The sequence below is a fragment of the Lipotes vexillifer genome, unplaced genomic scaffold (assembly GCF_000442215.2).
Source record: "Lipotes vexillifer unplaced genomic scaffold, Lipotes_vexillifer_v1.1 scaffold454, whole genome shotgun sequence".
In the NCBI taxonomy this organism is placed as follows: Eukaryota; Metazoa; Chordata; class Mammalia; order Artiodactyla; family Lipotidae; genus Lipotes; species Lipotes vexillifer.
The window spans coordinates 1,081,671-1,095,583 of NW_006779481.1; the positions used below are offsets into that span (position 1 = coordinate 1,081,671).

The window sequence follows — 13,913 nt, forward strand, 5'->3', positions numbered from 1 at the left end:
CTGTTGTGGCCTCTCCCGTTGCGGAGCACAGGCTCCGGACGCGCAGGCCCAGCGGCCACGGCTCACGGGCCCAGCCGCTCCGTGGCATGTGGGATCCTCCCAGACCGGGGCATGAACCCATGACCCCTGCATCAGCAGGCGGACTCCCAACCACTGCACCACCAGGGAAGCCCTTAGGTTCCCTCTTTCTGAGGCTTCCTCTCATCACCCTGCCCCTTGCCTCGCACAGGTGTAAGCACCTGGAACTCTCATAAGAGGCTGCCTCTCTCCCTGTCTCTGCCCTGGAGGAAAATCTAAACCAGACACCCTGGCCTGCAGGGCCCTGCATCTCTGGATCCTGGCTGTCTGCCTCTCCGACTTCATTCCCTTCCACTAGGCTCCAAGGACGTCACTGTGCCCTCTGCGTGTCAGCTCCTTCCTGCCTATGTATGGGCCTTTGCACTTGCTGTTCCCTCTTCCTGGAATGATCTGCCCCATGGCTTTGATTATCAGGGTGCTGCTCCCCAGGGGCCCCCCAAGAACCCCTTCCCCAGCACAACACTGCCTTTCTCCCCAAGAAATAAATAGCTGTATCACTCTTGTAGGAATAATTTTCTTACTTTTACTTTCAGTCTTACCATTTATACATGTATTCCAAAACAACATAGTTTAGTTTTGCCTATTTTTAAACTTAATATGAGTAGAATCATACGTTACATTTCCTTTTTCTTTCTTTCTTTCTTTCTCTTTCTTTCTTTCTTTCTTTCTTTCTTTCTTTCTTTCCTTCCTTCCTTCTTTGTTTCCTTCTTTCTTTCCTTCCTTCTTTCTTTCTTTCTTTCTTTCTTTTTCTCTCTTTCTCTTTCTTTCTTGCTTTCTTTTAACATCTTTATAGGAGTATAATTGCTTTACAGTGCTGTGTTAGTTTCTGCTGTATAATAAAGTGAATCAGCTATATGTATACATATAACCCCATGTCTCCTCCCTCTTGCGTCTCCCTCCCACCCTCCCTATCCCACCCTTCTAGGTGGTCACAAAGCACCGAGCTGATCTCCCTGTGCTATACGGCTGCTTCCCACTAGCTCTGTGTTTTACATTTGGTAGTGTATATATGCCAATACTACTCTCTCACTTCGTCCCAGCTTACCCTTCCCCCTCCCTATGTCCTCAAGTCCATTCTCTACGTCTGCGTCTTTATTCCTGTCCTGCCCCTAGGTTCTTCAGAAACATTTTTTTTTTTAGATTCCGTGTATATGTGTTAGCATATGGTATTTGTTTTGCTCTTTCTGACTTACTTCACTCTGTATGACAGACTCTAGGTCCATCCACCTCACTACAAATAACTCAATTTCGTTTCTTTTTATGGCTGAGTAATATTCCATTGTATATATGTGCCACATCTTCTTTATCCATTCATCTGTTGATGGACACTTAGGTTGCTTCCATGTCCTGGCTATTGTAAATAGTGCTGCAGTGAACATTGTGGTACATGACTCTTTTTGAATTACGGTTTTCTCAGGGTATATGCCCAATAGTGGGACTGCTGGGTCGTATGGTAGTTCTATTTTTAGTTTTTTAAGGAACCTCCATACTGTTCTCCATAGTGGCTCAGTCAATTTACATTCCCACCAACAGTGCAAGAGGGTTGCCTTTTCTCCACACCCTCTACAGCATTTATTGTTTGTAGAGTTTTTGATGATGGCCGTTCTGACCGGAGTGAGATGATACCTCATTGTAGTTTTGATTTGCATTTCTCTCATGATTAGTGATTTTGAGCATCCTTTCATGTGTTTGTTGGCAGTCTGTATATCTTCTTTGGAGAAATGCCTATTTAGATCTTCTGCCCATTTTTGGATTGGGTTGTTTTGTTTTTTTGATATTGAGCTGCCTGACCTGCTTGTATATTTTGGAGATTAATCCTTTGTCAGTTGCTTCATTTGCAAATAGTTTCTCCCATTCTGAGGGCTGTCTTTTCGTCTTATTTATGGTTTCCTTTGCTGTGCAAAAGCTTTTAAGTTTCATTAGGTCCCATTTTGTTTTTATTTGTTTGTTTGTTTGTTTTGGTACACGGGCCTCTCACTGTCATGGCCTCTCCTGCTGCGGAGCGCAGGCCCAGCGGCCATGGCTCACGGGCCCAGCCGCTCCGTGGCATGTGGGATCCTCCCAGACCGGGGCACGAACCCGTGTTCCCTGCATCGACAGGAGGACTCTCAACCACTGCGCCCCCAGGGAAGCCCCCCTTTGTTTAGTTTTGTTTTTATTTCCATTTCTCTAGGAGGTGGGTCAAAAAGGCTCTTGCTGTGATTTATGTCATAGAGTGTTCTGCCTCTGTTTTCCACTAAGAGTTTGATAGTTTCTGACCTTACATTTAGGTCTTTAATCCATTTTGAGTTTATTTTTGTGTATGGTGTTAGGAATTGTTCTAATTTCATTCTTTTACATGTAGCTGTCTAGTTTTCCCAGCACCAATTATTGAAGAGGCTATCTTTTCTCCATTGTATATTCTTGCCTCCTTTATCAAAAATAAGGTACCATATGTGCATGGGTTTATCTCTGGGTTTTCTATCCTGTTCCATGGATCTATATTTCTGTTTTTGTGCCAGTACCATACTGTCTTGATTACTGTAGCTTTGTAGTGTAGTCTGAAGTCTGGGAGGCTTATTCCTCCAGCTCCGTTTTTCTTTCTCAAGATGGCTTTGGCTGTTCAGGGTCTTTTGTGTTTCCATACAAATTGTTAACTTTTTTGTTCCAGTTCTGTGAAAAATGCCATTGGTAGTTTGATGGGGATTGCACTGAATCTGTAGATTGCTTTGGGTAGTAGAGTCATTTTCACAATGTTGATTCTTCCAATCCAAGAACATGGTATATCTCTCCATCTGTTTGTATCATCTTTAATTTCTTTCATCAGTGTCTTATAGTTTTCTGCATACAGGTCTTTTGTCTCCTTAGGTAGGTTTATTCCTAGGTATTTTATTCTTCCTCTGGGACAACATTAAACACACCAACATTTGAATTATAGGGGTCCCAGAACAAGAAGAGAAAAAGAAAGGGTCTGAGAAAATATTTGAAGAGATTATAGTTGAAAAGTTTCCTAACATGGGAAGGGAAATAGTCAAGTCCAGGAAGCACAGAGAGTACCATACAAGATAAACCCAAAGAGAAACATGCCGAGACACGTATTAATCAACTATCAAAAATTAAATACAAAGAAAAAATATTAAAAGCAACAAGGGAAAAGGAACAAATAACATACAAGGGAATCCCTGTAAGGTTAACAGCTGATCTTTCTGCAGAAACTCTGCAAGCCAGAAGGGAGTGGCAGTACACATTTAAAGTGATGAAAGGGAAAAGCCTACAGCCAAGATTACCTTACCCAGAAAGGATCTCATTTAGACTTGATGGAGAAATTAAAACCTTTACAGACAAGCAAAAGCTAAGAGAATTTGGCACCACAAAACCAGCTTTACAACAAATGCTAAAGGAACTTCTCTGGCCGGAAACACAAGAAAAGGAAGAGACCTACAATAACAAACCCAAAACAATTAAGAAAATGGTTGTAGGAACATACATATTGATAATTACCTTAAATGTAAATGGATTATATGCTCCAACCAAAAGACATAGCCTTGCTGAATGGATACAAAAACAAGACTCGTATATATGCTGTCTACAAGAGACCCACTTCAGACTGAAGGGCACATACAGACTGAAAGTGAGGGGATGGATAAAGGTATTCCATGCAAATGGAAATCAAAAGAAAGCTGGAGTAGCAATTCTCACATCAGACAAAATAGACTTTAAAACGAAGACTACTACAAGAGACAGAGAAGGACACTACGTAATGATCAAGGGATCAATCCAAGTAGAAAACATGACACATAAATATTTATGCACCCAACATAGGAGCACCTCAATATGTAAGGCAAATGCTGACATCCATAAAAGGGGAAATCGACAGTAACACAATCATAGTAGGGGACTTTAACACCCCACTTTCACCAATGGACAGATCATTCAAAATGAAAACAAATAAAGAAACATAACCTTTAAATGACACATTAAACAAGATGGACTTAATTGATATTTATAGGACATTCCATCCAAAAACAAGAGAATACACTGTCTTCTCAAGTGCTCATGGAACATCCTCCAGGATAGATCATATCCTGGGTTACAGATCAAGCCTTGGTAAATTTAAGAAAATTGAAATCGTATCAAGTATCTTTTCCGACCACAATGCTATGAGACTAGGTATCAATTACAGGACAAAAACTGTAAAAAATACAAACACATGGAGGCTAAACAATATGCTACTACATTTTCTTTTATTTGTGGCTTCTTCTGGTCCACAGTGTGCTTCTAAATATATCCACGCTGACTGTGTATGTGTAATTGGCAGCAGTTCATTCATTTTCACTGCTGCATGGTATTTCATACCACAGTATATTGATGTCTTCTACCATTGTTGGATATTTGGGTTGTTTACAGCTTGGGGCTTCTGCAAAAAATAATCCTGGGCTTCCCTGGTGGTGCAGTGGTTGAGAGTCTGCCTGCCAATTCAGAGGACACGGGTTCATGCCCCGGTTTGGGAAGATCCCACATGCCGCGGAGTGGCTGGGTCTGTGAGCCATGGCCTCTGAGCCTGTGCGTCTGGAGCCTGTGCTTCGCAATGGGAGAGGCCACAACAGTGAGAGGCCCGCATACCGCAAACAAATAAAAAAATAATCCTATAAATATTCTTGTATACATTTCTGGGCACACTGTCATGAGTTCCTCTACTGTATGACTAGGTGGAGAATTTGGGTATAGTTAAGGTAACCATAAATTAATGTTCCAGCTAAGACATTTTTTTGTGGGATAAAAACTATATCCCACAATTTTTAACATTTGCATTTGATTATTACTTTATGTAAAATTTTCTGATTTCTAGTATATTTTGTTCTTTGATTCAGTAATTATTTAGAAATGTGTTTTTGTTTTCAAATATGTTGGGATTTTCAAGTTATCTTTAAATGATTTCTGGCTTGTGATAGAAGATCGTTCTCTGTATGATTTTCCTCTTTAGAAATTGTTGAGCTTGCTTTAAAGTCCAGTATATGGTCAATGTTTACAAAGATTCTTTGTAAGCTTTAAAAGAATGTGAATTTTGTAATTGTTGATTATAGTGTTGTATAATTTCCATTTGTTGAAGATTTTAATCATGATCCTCAAATCTCCTGTATTCTAATTTTTTGTTGGGGGGGTCCTGCTTATTCTGTCAGTTACTGAGGAAAATGTTTAAAATCTCCCACTATGCTTATTAATTTTTCTGTTCATCCTTGTAATTCTGTCAGTTTTTGCATTATAAATGTTTTAGGCTATGCTGTTAGGTATATACACATTTAAAATTGTAATGACTTTCTGGTTAATTGAATGTGTTTTATTAGTATGAATTGATTCTCATATCTAATAGTGCTTTTTACCTTAAAGTCAGTTTGTTTCATATTAATGTAGCCGCAGCAATTTTATTTTAATGGTTATTTGCATAATCTTTTTTTTCCAAATTTTTATTTAATCCTTTTGTAATTTTGTGTTTAAATGTGTTTCCTTTAGATAATATATGGTAGGATTTTGTTTTACTTCAGTCTGAAAATATTTGTTCTCTTTCCACTGGAGCTTAGCCCATAATCACTTAATATCATTACTTTTAAATGTTTTTAAATCTTCATCTTAGTTTGTGGTTTCTGTTGCTTTGTCTGTTTTATGTTTCTTTATCTCTCCTTTCTTGACTTTTGCTTTATTATTTTTATGATTCCATTTTCCCTCATGGTTTTGAAATTATAAGTTCCATTTTAAAGTTATTTGGTGGTTACCCTAGAAATTACAGTGGATATACTTAAGTTATCAAAATCAATTAATCCACTTTTTTTCCCTTTTCACAGAAAATCTGAGGTGTTTGGAATATTTTTATCTCCATTTACCCACTCCTGACTCATGTTTTTTTGTCATACCTTTCATTCTATCTGTGTTTTTAAATCTTAAGACATTGTTAACCTATGACCACACAGAGTCAATATTCTTTCAGATTTGCACACATATTTACCATTTTCTTTATTCTTCATTCTTTTTTTGTCCTTAGACCTTTCATTTGCAGTCGTTCAGTTCTTGTGTGAAGATTCTTAAGGTTTGCTACAGATGAGATCCCTTAGTTTTTGTTGTCTGCAAATGAATGTGTTTTCCCCTCATTCTTGAAAGTTGTGTCTCTGAGTACAGAATACGATTAGCAGTTATTTTCTTTCAGCGCGTTGATGATATCATTCCACTGTCTTCTTGCTCACATTGTAGAGAAGTTGATGGTAGGTCTGTTTTACTTTGAAGGTAATGCCTTCCCCCCCGCCCCCGTATGCTTCACTACTTTTCTTTTAGCCTTCATCTTTCTGTATTTTCAGTATTCTATGTATAACTATAGTTAAAAAAATTACTCTTAAGATTCTCTGGGCTTCTTAAATTGATGGATTGCTATCTTTCATCAGTTCTGGAAAATTCTCAACCATAACCTCTTCAAATATTACCTCTTCCCTATTCTGTTTTCTTCTTTTGTAACTACAATTAAATGTATTTTAGACATCTCATTCTATCTTCCATGTACCTAAACTTTTTTCCATATTTTTCATTTCTTGTTTCGCTAGCTGTATGTTAAATATCATGTGACCTGTCTTCCAAATCACTAATTCTCTTACTAACTCTTTCTAATTTATTATTTCCTTTTCCAACCAGTTTTTAATTTGGTTGTATCTTTTATTTGTAGAAGTTCTATTTGGCCTTTTAAAAACCTGCTTGATCATTTTTTTTACATATAAATTTTTTATTGAAATATAGTTGATTTATAACGTTGTGTTAGTTTCAGGTGTACAGCAAAGTAAAAACCTGCTTGGTCATTTTTTATAAAATATTTCCTGTTCTCTGCAGGTATATTTTACCTGTTTTTAAAATTTCTTTACCTAGATTAAGCAAAGCTGTTCTAAAATCTATATTTGTTAGTTCCAATATTTGTGGGTCTCTTACTGACTCTGATTTGTGGTAACTTTTTTCCTTACGTTTTTAAGTTTTGTGCTGCCCTTTGTTCTTAAAAAGTATTGGGGTGAGTCGTGAGGCCTAGGAAGAAGATGCATTTCTCCAGAGAGTTTATGCAACTGCTTCTGTCAAATATTTTCAGATACTGCCACTCGATCACTTAAAACAAGTCCGTGGTTTAAGATCACCAGGACCACAAAGGCATAGTGAACTGAGGTTTCAGTCATGGCTGTGGGTCTTGATCACAGCTTCTCATGGAATAGTTTTCCCTTTCCTTTTTTCTCCTATCCTTCTTAGTGCGAAAGCAATCCTCCCTATAGTTTCCCATAGTTAGGTATAGAAGTAGCATTTATGTATGGTTCACACTCATCTTATGTATGTAATCATTTGAGGTACCATCTTAACATGGACAATGTCTCCTATAATATCCCCCACTTTGTACCTCGATTCTTTCCTCTTCCCTCCAGGAGGCTGCCAAAACAGAAACCCAGATTTACTGACTATGGCAGATGCCCTCAAGGTGAAAAGAACTTCGGTGCTCTACTTAGGTCTTTGCGTTCCCAATTTCCCTTAGATTTTTGTCCCAATAGCTTCTTACTATCTTGTCACTCTGTTGCTTTTAGAATTTTTTAAATTGAGAAGTTTAGTTGTTTTTAATAGGTCAGGGTGGCAAGGGATTGGTCTGAATAGCCTAGCTTGCTATTTCTGGAGAAGGAAGTATTAATAAGATCTTAAATCTGGTTAAGTATCATGTAATGAAAAAACATTAGGTGTGCTGTGCATACAAAGGTTTTGAATGTGGTAGATAAAGGACTTTGAAAAGTAGAACTTGGATGCACTTTTATTTTATGTGATACATCATTTTACTGTTGATGTGAAGTTACACAAGGTCAGCTTGGCCTTGTATCCAATATGACTCCCAATTTTAACTGCAGCAATTTCCTAAAACTGCATACTACAACTTTCCTAATGAGCAGTGAAATAGCCATCTTTGCTAATTAGCCACAGTGTACAACTGTGGTTTTAGAAAGGTCTTGAGGGACATGGCCTTTCAAAGACATGGAAGATACAGATTTCCCTAACTGTGGTTTTAGAAAGGTCTTGAGGGACATGGCCTTTCAAAGACATGGAAGATACAGATGTCCCTACATTGTTCCCTGGTGTGTATTAGGCATGGCCTGGGAAAGAGATTTTTGGCTAATATGTGCCAGAAAACAATATAGGAGCACGGCTTACTCTCACAAAGTGATGCACAGACAGATGTGAATATAATCAAATTGAACTGGTGTGGGGAATGTTGGTTATATTCAGCCAGATTGATCAAGTTAGGACTGCTAAGCAAAGTCTCTCTTAGAGGATGGGAATCTTGAGTAAAATTCTGAACCTTAGAAATATACATTGGTGACAGTGTGACATACTGGTGGAGAAGGGAGGAAAAGAGAGACAGGTACAAACAAGTAGTGTATTAGGACTGATTAGCATGTCATTTTGGCAAGGATAGAGACTTCACCAGGAAAGTGATTGGGAAATGAATCACCAAGAAAGGTGTGAGAGCAGAAACAGCCCCAATTCTTTGTGGATGGGGGCAAAGCCAACTGCAGCTAGTTTTCAGCCAATCATACAATCTGTTCAACCTTCCTTGCTTATTTCTGTGTTTACTTTCTCTTTCGACTTTGAGGAAAGGGCTGCAGTTTAACCAGATACAGTGAACTGAGCTCTTGGGTAGCCTCCTTGGGCCTAAGACCAAACCAGCCATTAGGTCTTCAGAGAACAGTTCAGAAATACCAACTCTTAATATTGTCAGGGTTGTTTGAACTTTGGGAAGAGGATAACGGGCATGAAGCAGGACCTTCAGAGGACCTTCTGAATTGCCTAGAATGTGCAGTTAGTTGGAAGGCTATAAGATGAATTTATTCATGTATTTTATTTGCTCTCCCACTCTGATGTAGCATTATTTGTCATCCATGGATATGGAATGCATTCTCTCATTCAATAAAATGAATGGTGACTCTGTGCTGGGACTTTTCCTAGGCACTGTGAATATTCTCTCTTCGGTAATTATTTTTTACAGCATTTTGCCATCATGACCTGGCCTCTGCCATCATGATTTATTGAATACCTATTATGTGCCATGCTTTCTACCTGTGTCGTCTTATTTAATCCTCGCGACACTCCCATTGAGATGATTTTACCTCAATTCAGAAAGATGAATTAATTTGCCTGTGTGTGTGTATATAAAATGAGATGTATAATGAGAGTCAAGCTGTGTGTGACTGATCCTAACACACCCATGCTTCTTTCTCCTCACAACCACTGAACAACCACTGAACTCTCTCTGCTGTTGTTGTGGTCATTGTTGTGATTATGTTCTGGCCTCAGGGTTTGAGTGAAAGGAAAAGTGTTTGAAATAAATTAGAAGAATGTGGCTGCTAGGTATGCCGGAGGAAAGAACCAGAGGCTCATAGAGTTCCAGCCCACGAGGGAAGAAGTTAAGGCTGACCCTTGGCAAGTGTGGGACTGTTTGTCCTGCTCTGTAACTTCTTTCCCCTTCCAGGCATTATTTAGATTTGATGTTTTTTTATGTTCAAACGTTGGGCGGTTAGAAAGTGAAACACCAGTGTAATTTACCCTGCTTTTTGTGCCAAGGTAGGCACAGCTGAGCCGGTGCCAGGGGACCCAAAGGGAGAAACAGAAGTGGCTCAACAATCCTTTCAAGTGGGACTCAGCTAATTCAACTTTCCAAGAAGCAGAAAATAATGGTAGGAATTCAGAAGACATTTCCTGACTTAGAAAATGGGTATAATGTTACATACTTCAGAAGGCAGTTGTGAGCTTTAAATTATACAACGTGTCAAATCTCTTGCTACATTTTTGTATAGTAGGGGTGCTTCATAAATGTTAGTTGAATCTGAATCAATATGTCTTTCAGTTCTGATTTCTCCATACAGCTCATTCTGTTCTATCCATACTGGGATGCATATTACATTTCAAGATATCCTTCTCTGTGGATCTCATGATATCATGTTAAAAATTACCAGGGAGATCACATTCTATGGTAGTGCTGAGGAGGAAGAAATTTTCCTCTCTCCTTCTAGGTTCTTCTGGCTGCTCTGAGAATTAAATTGACAAGAGACAAGGTTAACAGGAGAAAATCAAGCCAAAGTTTAAGAGCATGTATACCTGGGAGAGACTCAGGAAAACTGAGTAACTTGCCAAAATGGCAGAAGCCCTCATCTTAAATACCATTGTCAACTAAAGACAAAAGAGGATGTTGAGGGTAGTGGTTTGGGACTTCAAAGGGGAAGGAAGGTGACTGACATGGAGCTGGAAAAGCAAGTGTTGATGAACAAGTGCTGCTGGACATTGTAGAGATAATGGGACACAGCCTGGACTCTGATCTCTAGGCTCTGCCTAGAGTTTCCCCACCACCCCTTGCCCATATTCTTTGCGGATATGTCTGGTGATGGCTCTATTCTGTGAACAGGCTGTCTGTCTGAATTCTTTTGGGCACTCAAGGGGAAGGTCAGAGTTTCTTCCTGAGTCTTTTGGGCCTTGACTGTTTTTAGCTCAAAATAATTCGCAGGCCAAAGAGACATTTTGTTGTGGCAATTTTACTGCAGTTTTACTACTACCCCACAGTAGCTACTGAATATGGTAGCATGGTGCGTACTTTGACAATATTACTTTGGTGGTGGCTGGGAGACACCAATTTAGGAGATAGAGATGGAGCTGAAAACAAGAGCAGAGCAGGGCTTCTCCTTGCCAAAGGCTTGTGCATGCGTAATAGGGTTTCTTGGCCTCTTCCTCAGTGCTGAGTGATGTCAAATGCTTTTGCTCCTCTGTTTTCTTTTTGCCAGAGGTAGTAGCTAAGTGACAGCTCCTGGCTGTGAAAAACCAATGCCTTGCTGGAGGGGGAACAGTTTAAAGAAAGAAGCTTCACTGAAGGCATTTGATATTCATGCCAAGTTAGTGAGATTAATATAAAATTGTTGAAAGAACTTGAGTTGTGGGTAGGTGAGAATTTTCATCTTAGCCTAGTTGCTGAACATCTCATTTTTAAGATACAAAAGTGGAATATGATGATAGTTTCACATTATTTATTACTGTTAAAAAATTTTTTTTGAAACAGCAGGTTCTTATTAGTCATCAGTTTTATACACATCAGTGTATACATGTCAATCCCAATCCCCCAATTCATCCCACCCCCACCCCCACGCCACTTTCCCCCTTGGTGTCCATACGTTTGTTCTCTACATCTGTGTCTCTATTTCTGCCCTGCAAACCGGTTCATCTGTACCATTTTTCTAGGTTCCACATATATGCATTAATATATGATATTTGTTTTTCTCTTCTGAATTACTTCACTCTGTATGACAGTCTCTAGATCCATCCACGTCTCTACAAATGACCCACTTTCGTTCCTTTTTATGGCTGAATAATATTCCATTGCATATATGTACCACATCTGCTTTATCCATTCATCTGTCGATGGACACTTAGGTTGCTTCCATGACCAGGCTATTGTACATAGTGCAGCAGTGAACATTGTGGTGCATGTGTCTTTTTGAATTAGGGTTTTCTCTGGGTATATGCCCAGTAGCGCGATTGCTGGGTCATATGGTAATTCTATTTTTAGTTTTTGCAGGAACCTCCAATCTGTTCTCCATAGTGGCTATATGAATTCACATTCCCACCAACAGTGCAAGAGGGTTCCCTTTTCTCCACACCCTCTCCAGCGTTTACTGTTTGTAGATTTTTTGATGATGGCCATTCCAACTGGTGTGAGGTGATACCTCATTGTAGTTTTGATTTGCATTTCTCTAATAATTAATGATGTTGAGCAGCTTTTCATGTGCTCTTGGCCATCTGTATGTCCTCTTTGGAGAAATGTCTATTTAGGTCTTCTGCCCATTTTTTGATTGGGTTATTTGTTTTTTTAATATTGAGGTGCATGAGGTGTTTATATATTTTGGAGATTAATCCTTTGTCGGTTGATTCGTTTGCAAATATTTTTTCCCATTCTGAGGGTTATCTTTTTGTCTTGCTTGTAGTTTCCATTGCTTTGCAAAAGCTTTTAAGTTTCATTAGGTCCCATTTGTTTATTTTTGTTTTTATTTCCATTACTCTAGGAGGTGGATCAAGAAAGATCTTGCTGTGATTTATGTCAAAGAGTGTTCTGCCTATGTTATCCTCTAAGAGTTTTATAGTGTCCGGTCTTACAGTTAGGTCTCTAATCCATTTTGAGTTTATTTTTGTGTGTGGTGTTAGGGAGTGTTCTAATTTCATTCTTTTACATGTAGCTGTCCAGTTTTCCCAGCACCACTTGTTGAAGAGACTGTCTTTTCTCCATTTTATATCCTTGCCTCCTTTGTCATAGATTAGTTGACCATAGGTGTGTGGGTTTATCTCTGGGCTTTCTATCCTGTCCCATTGATCTATATTTCTGCCAGTACCATATTGTACTGATTACTGTAGCTTTGTAGTATAGTCTGAAGTCAGGGAGTCTAATTCTTCCAGCTCCATTTTTTTCCCTCAAGACTGCTTTGGCTATTTGGGGTCTTTTGTGTCTCCATACAAATTTTAAGATTTTTTTGTTCTAGTTCTGTAAAAAATGCCATTGGTAATTTGGTAGGGATTGCACTGAATCTGTAGATTGCTTTGGGTAGTATAGTCATTTTCACAATATTGATTCTTCCAATCCAAGAACATGGAATATCTCTTCATCTGTTAGTATCATATTTAATTTCTTTCAACAGTGTCTTACAGTTTTCTACATACAGGTCTTTTGTCTCCCTAGGTAGGTTTATTCCTAGGTATTTTAGTGTTTATGTTGCAGTGGTAAATGGGAGTGTTTCCTTAATTTCTCTTTCAGATTTTTCATCATTAGTGTATAGGAATGCAAGAGATTTCTGTGCATTAATTTTGTATCCTGCAACTGTACCAAATTCATTGATTAGCTCTAGTAGTTTTCTAGTGTCATCTTTAGGATTCTCTGTGTATAGTATCGTGTCATCTGCAAACAGTGACAGTTTTACTTCTTCTTTTCCAATTTGTATTCCTTTTATTTTTCTTCTCTGATTGCTGTGTCTAGGACTTCCAAGACTATGTAGAATAATAGTGGTGAGAGTGGACATCCTTGTCTTGTTCCTGATCTTAGAGGAAATGCTTTCAGGTTTTCACCATTGAGAATGATGTTTGCTGTGGGTTTGTCATATATGGCCTTTATTATACTGAGGTAGGTTCCCTCTATGCCCACTTTCTGGAGAGTTTTTATCATAAATGGGTGTTGAATTTTGTCAAAAGCTTTTTCTGCATCTATTGAGATGATCATATGGTTTTTCTTCTTCAATTTGTTAATATGGTGTACCACATTGACTGATTTATGTATATTGAAAAATACTTGCATCCCTGAGATAAATCCCACTTGGTCATGGTGTATGATCCTTTTAATGCGTTGTTGGATTCTGTTTGCTAGTATTTTGTTGAGGATTTTTGCATCTGTATTCATCAGTGATATTGGTCTGGAATTTCCTTGTTTTGTAGTATCTTTGAATGGTTTTGGTATCAGGGTGATGGTGGCCTCATAGGATGAGTTTGGGAGTTTTCCTTCCTCTGCAATTTTTTGCAAGAGTTTGAGAAGGATGGGTGTTAGCTCTTCTGTAAATGTTTGATATAATTCACCTGTGAAGCCGTCTGGTCCTGGACTTTTGTTCATTGGAAGATTTTTAATCATAGTTTCAATTTCATTAGTTGTGATTGGTCTGTTCATATTTTCTATTTCTTCCTGGTTCAGTCTTGGAAGGTTATACCTTTCTAAGAATTTGTCCATTTCTTCCAGGTTGTCCATTTTATTGGCTAGAGTTGTTTGTAGTAATCTCTTAAAA

The 13,913-nt window shown here is 38.5% G+C and overlaps 1 protein-coding gene across 2 annotated transcripts in view; it reads left to right on the forward strand.

The window, feature by feature from the left end:
• The window catches only part of CERS6 (ceramide synthase 6), a 326,376-nt gene that overhangs the window by 125,785 nt on the left and 186,678 nt on the right, over positions 1-13,913 (forward strand). The gene's annotated exons all lie outside the window — the stretch shown is intronic.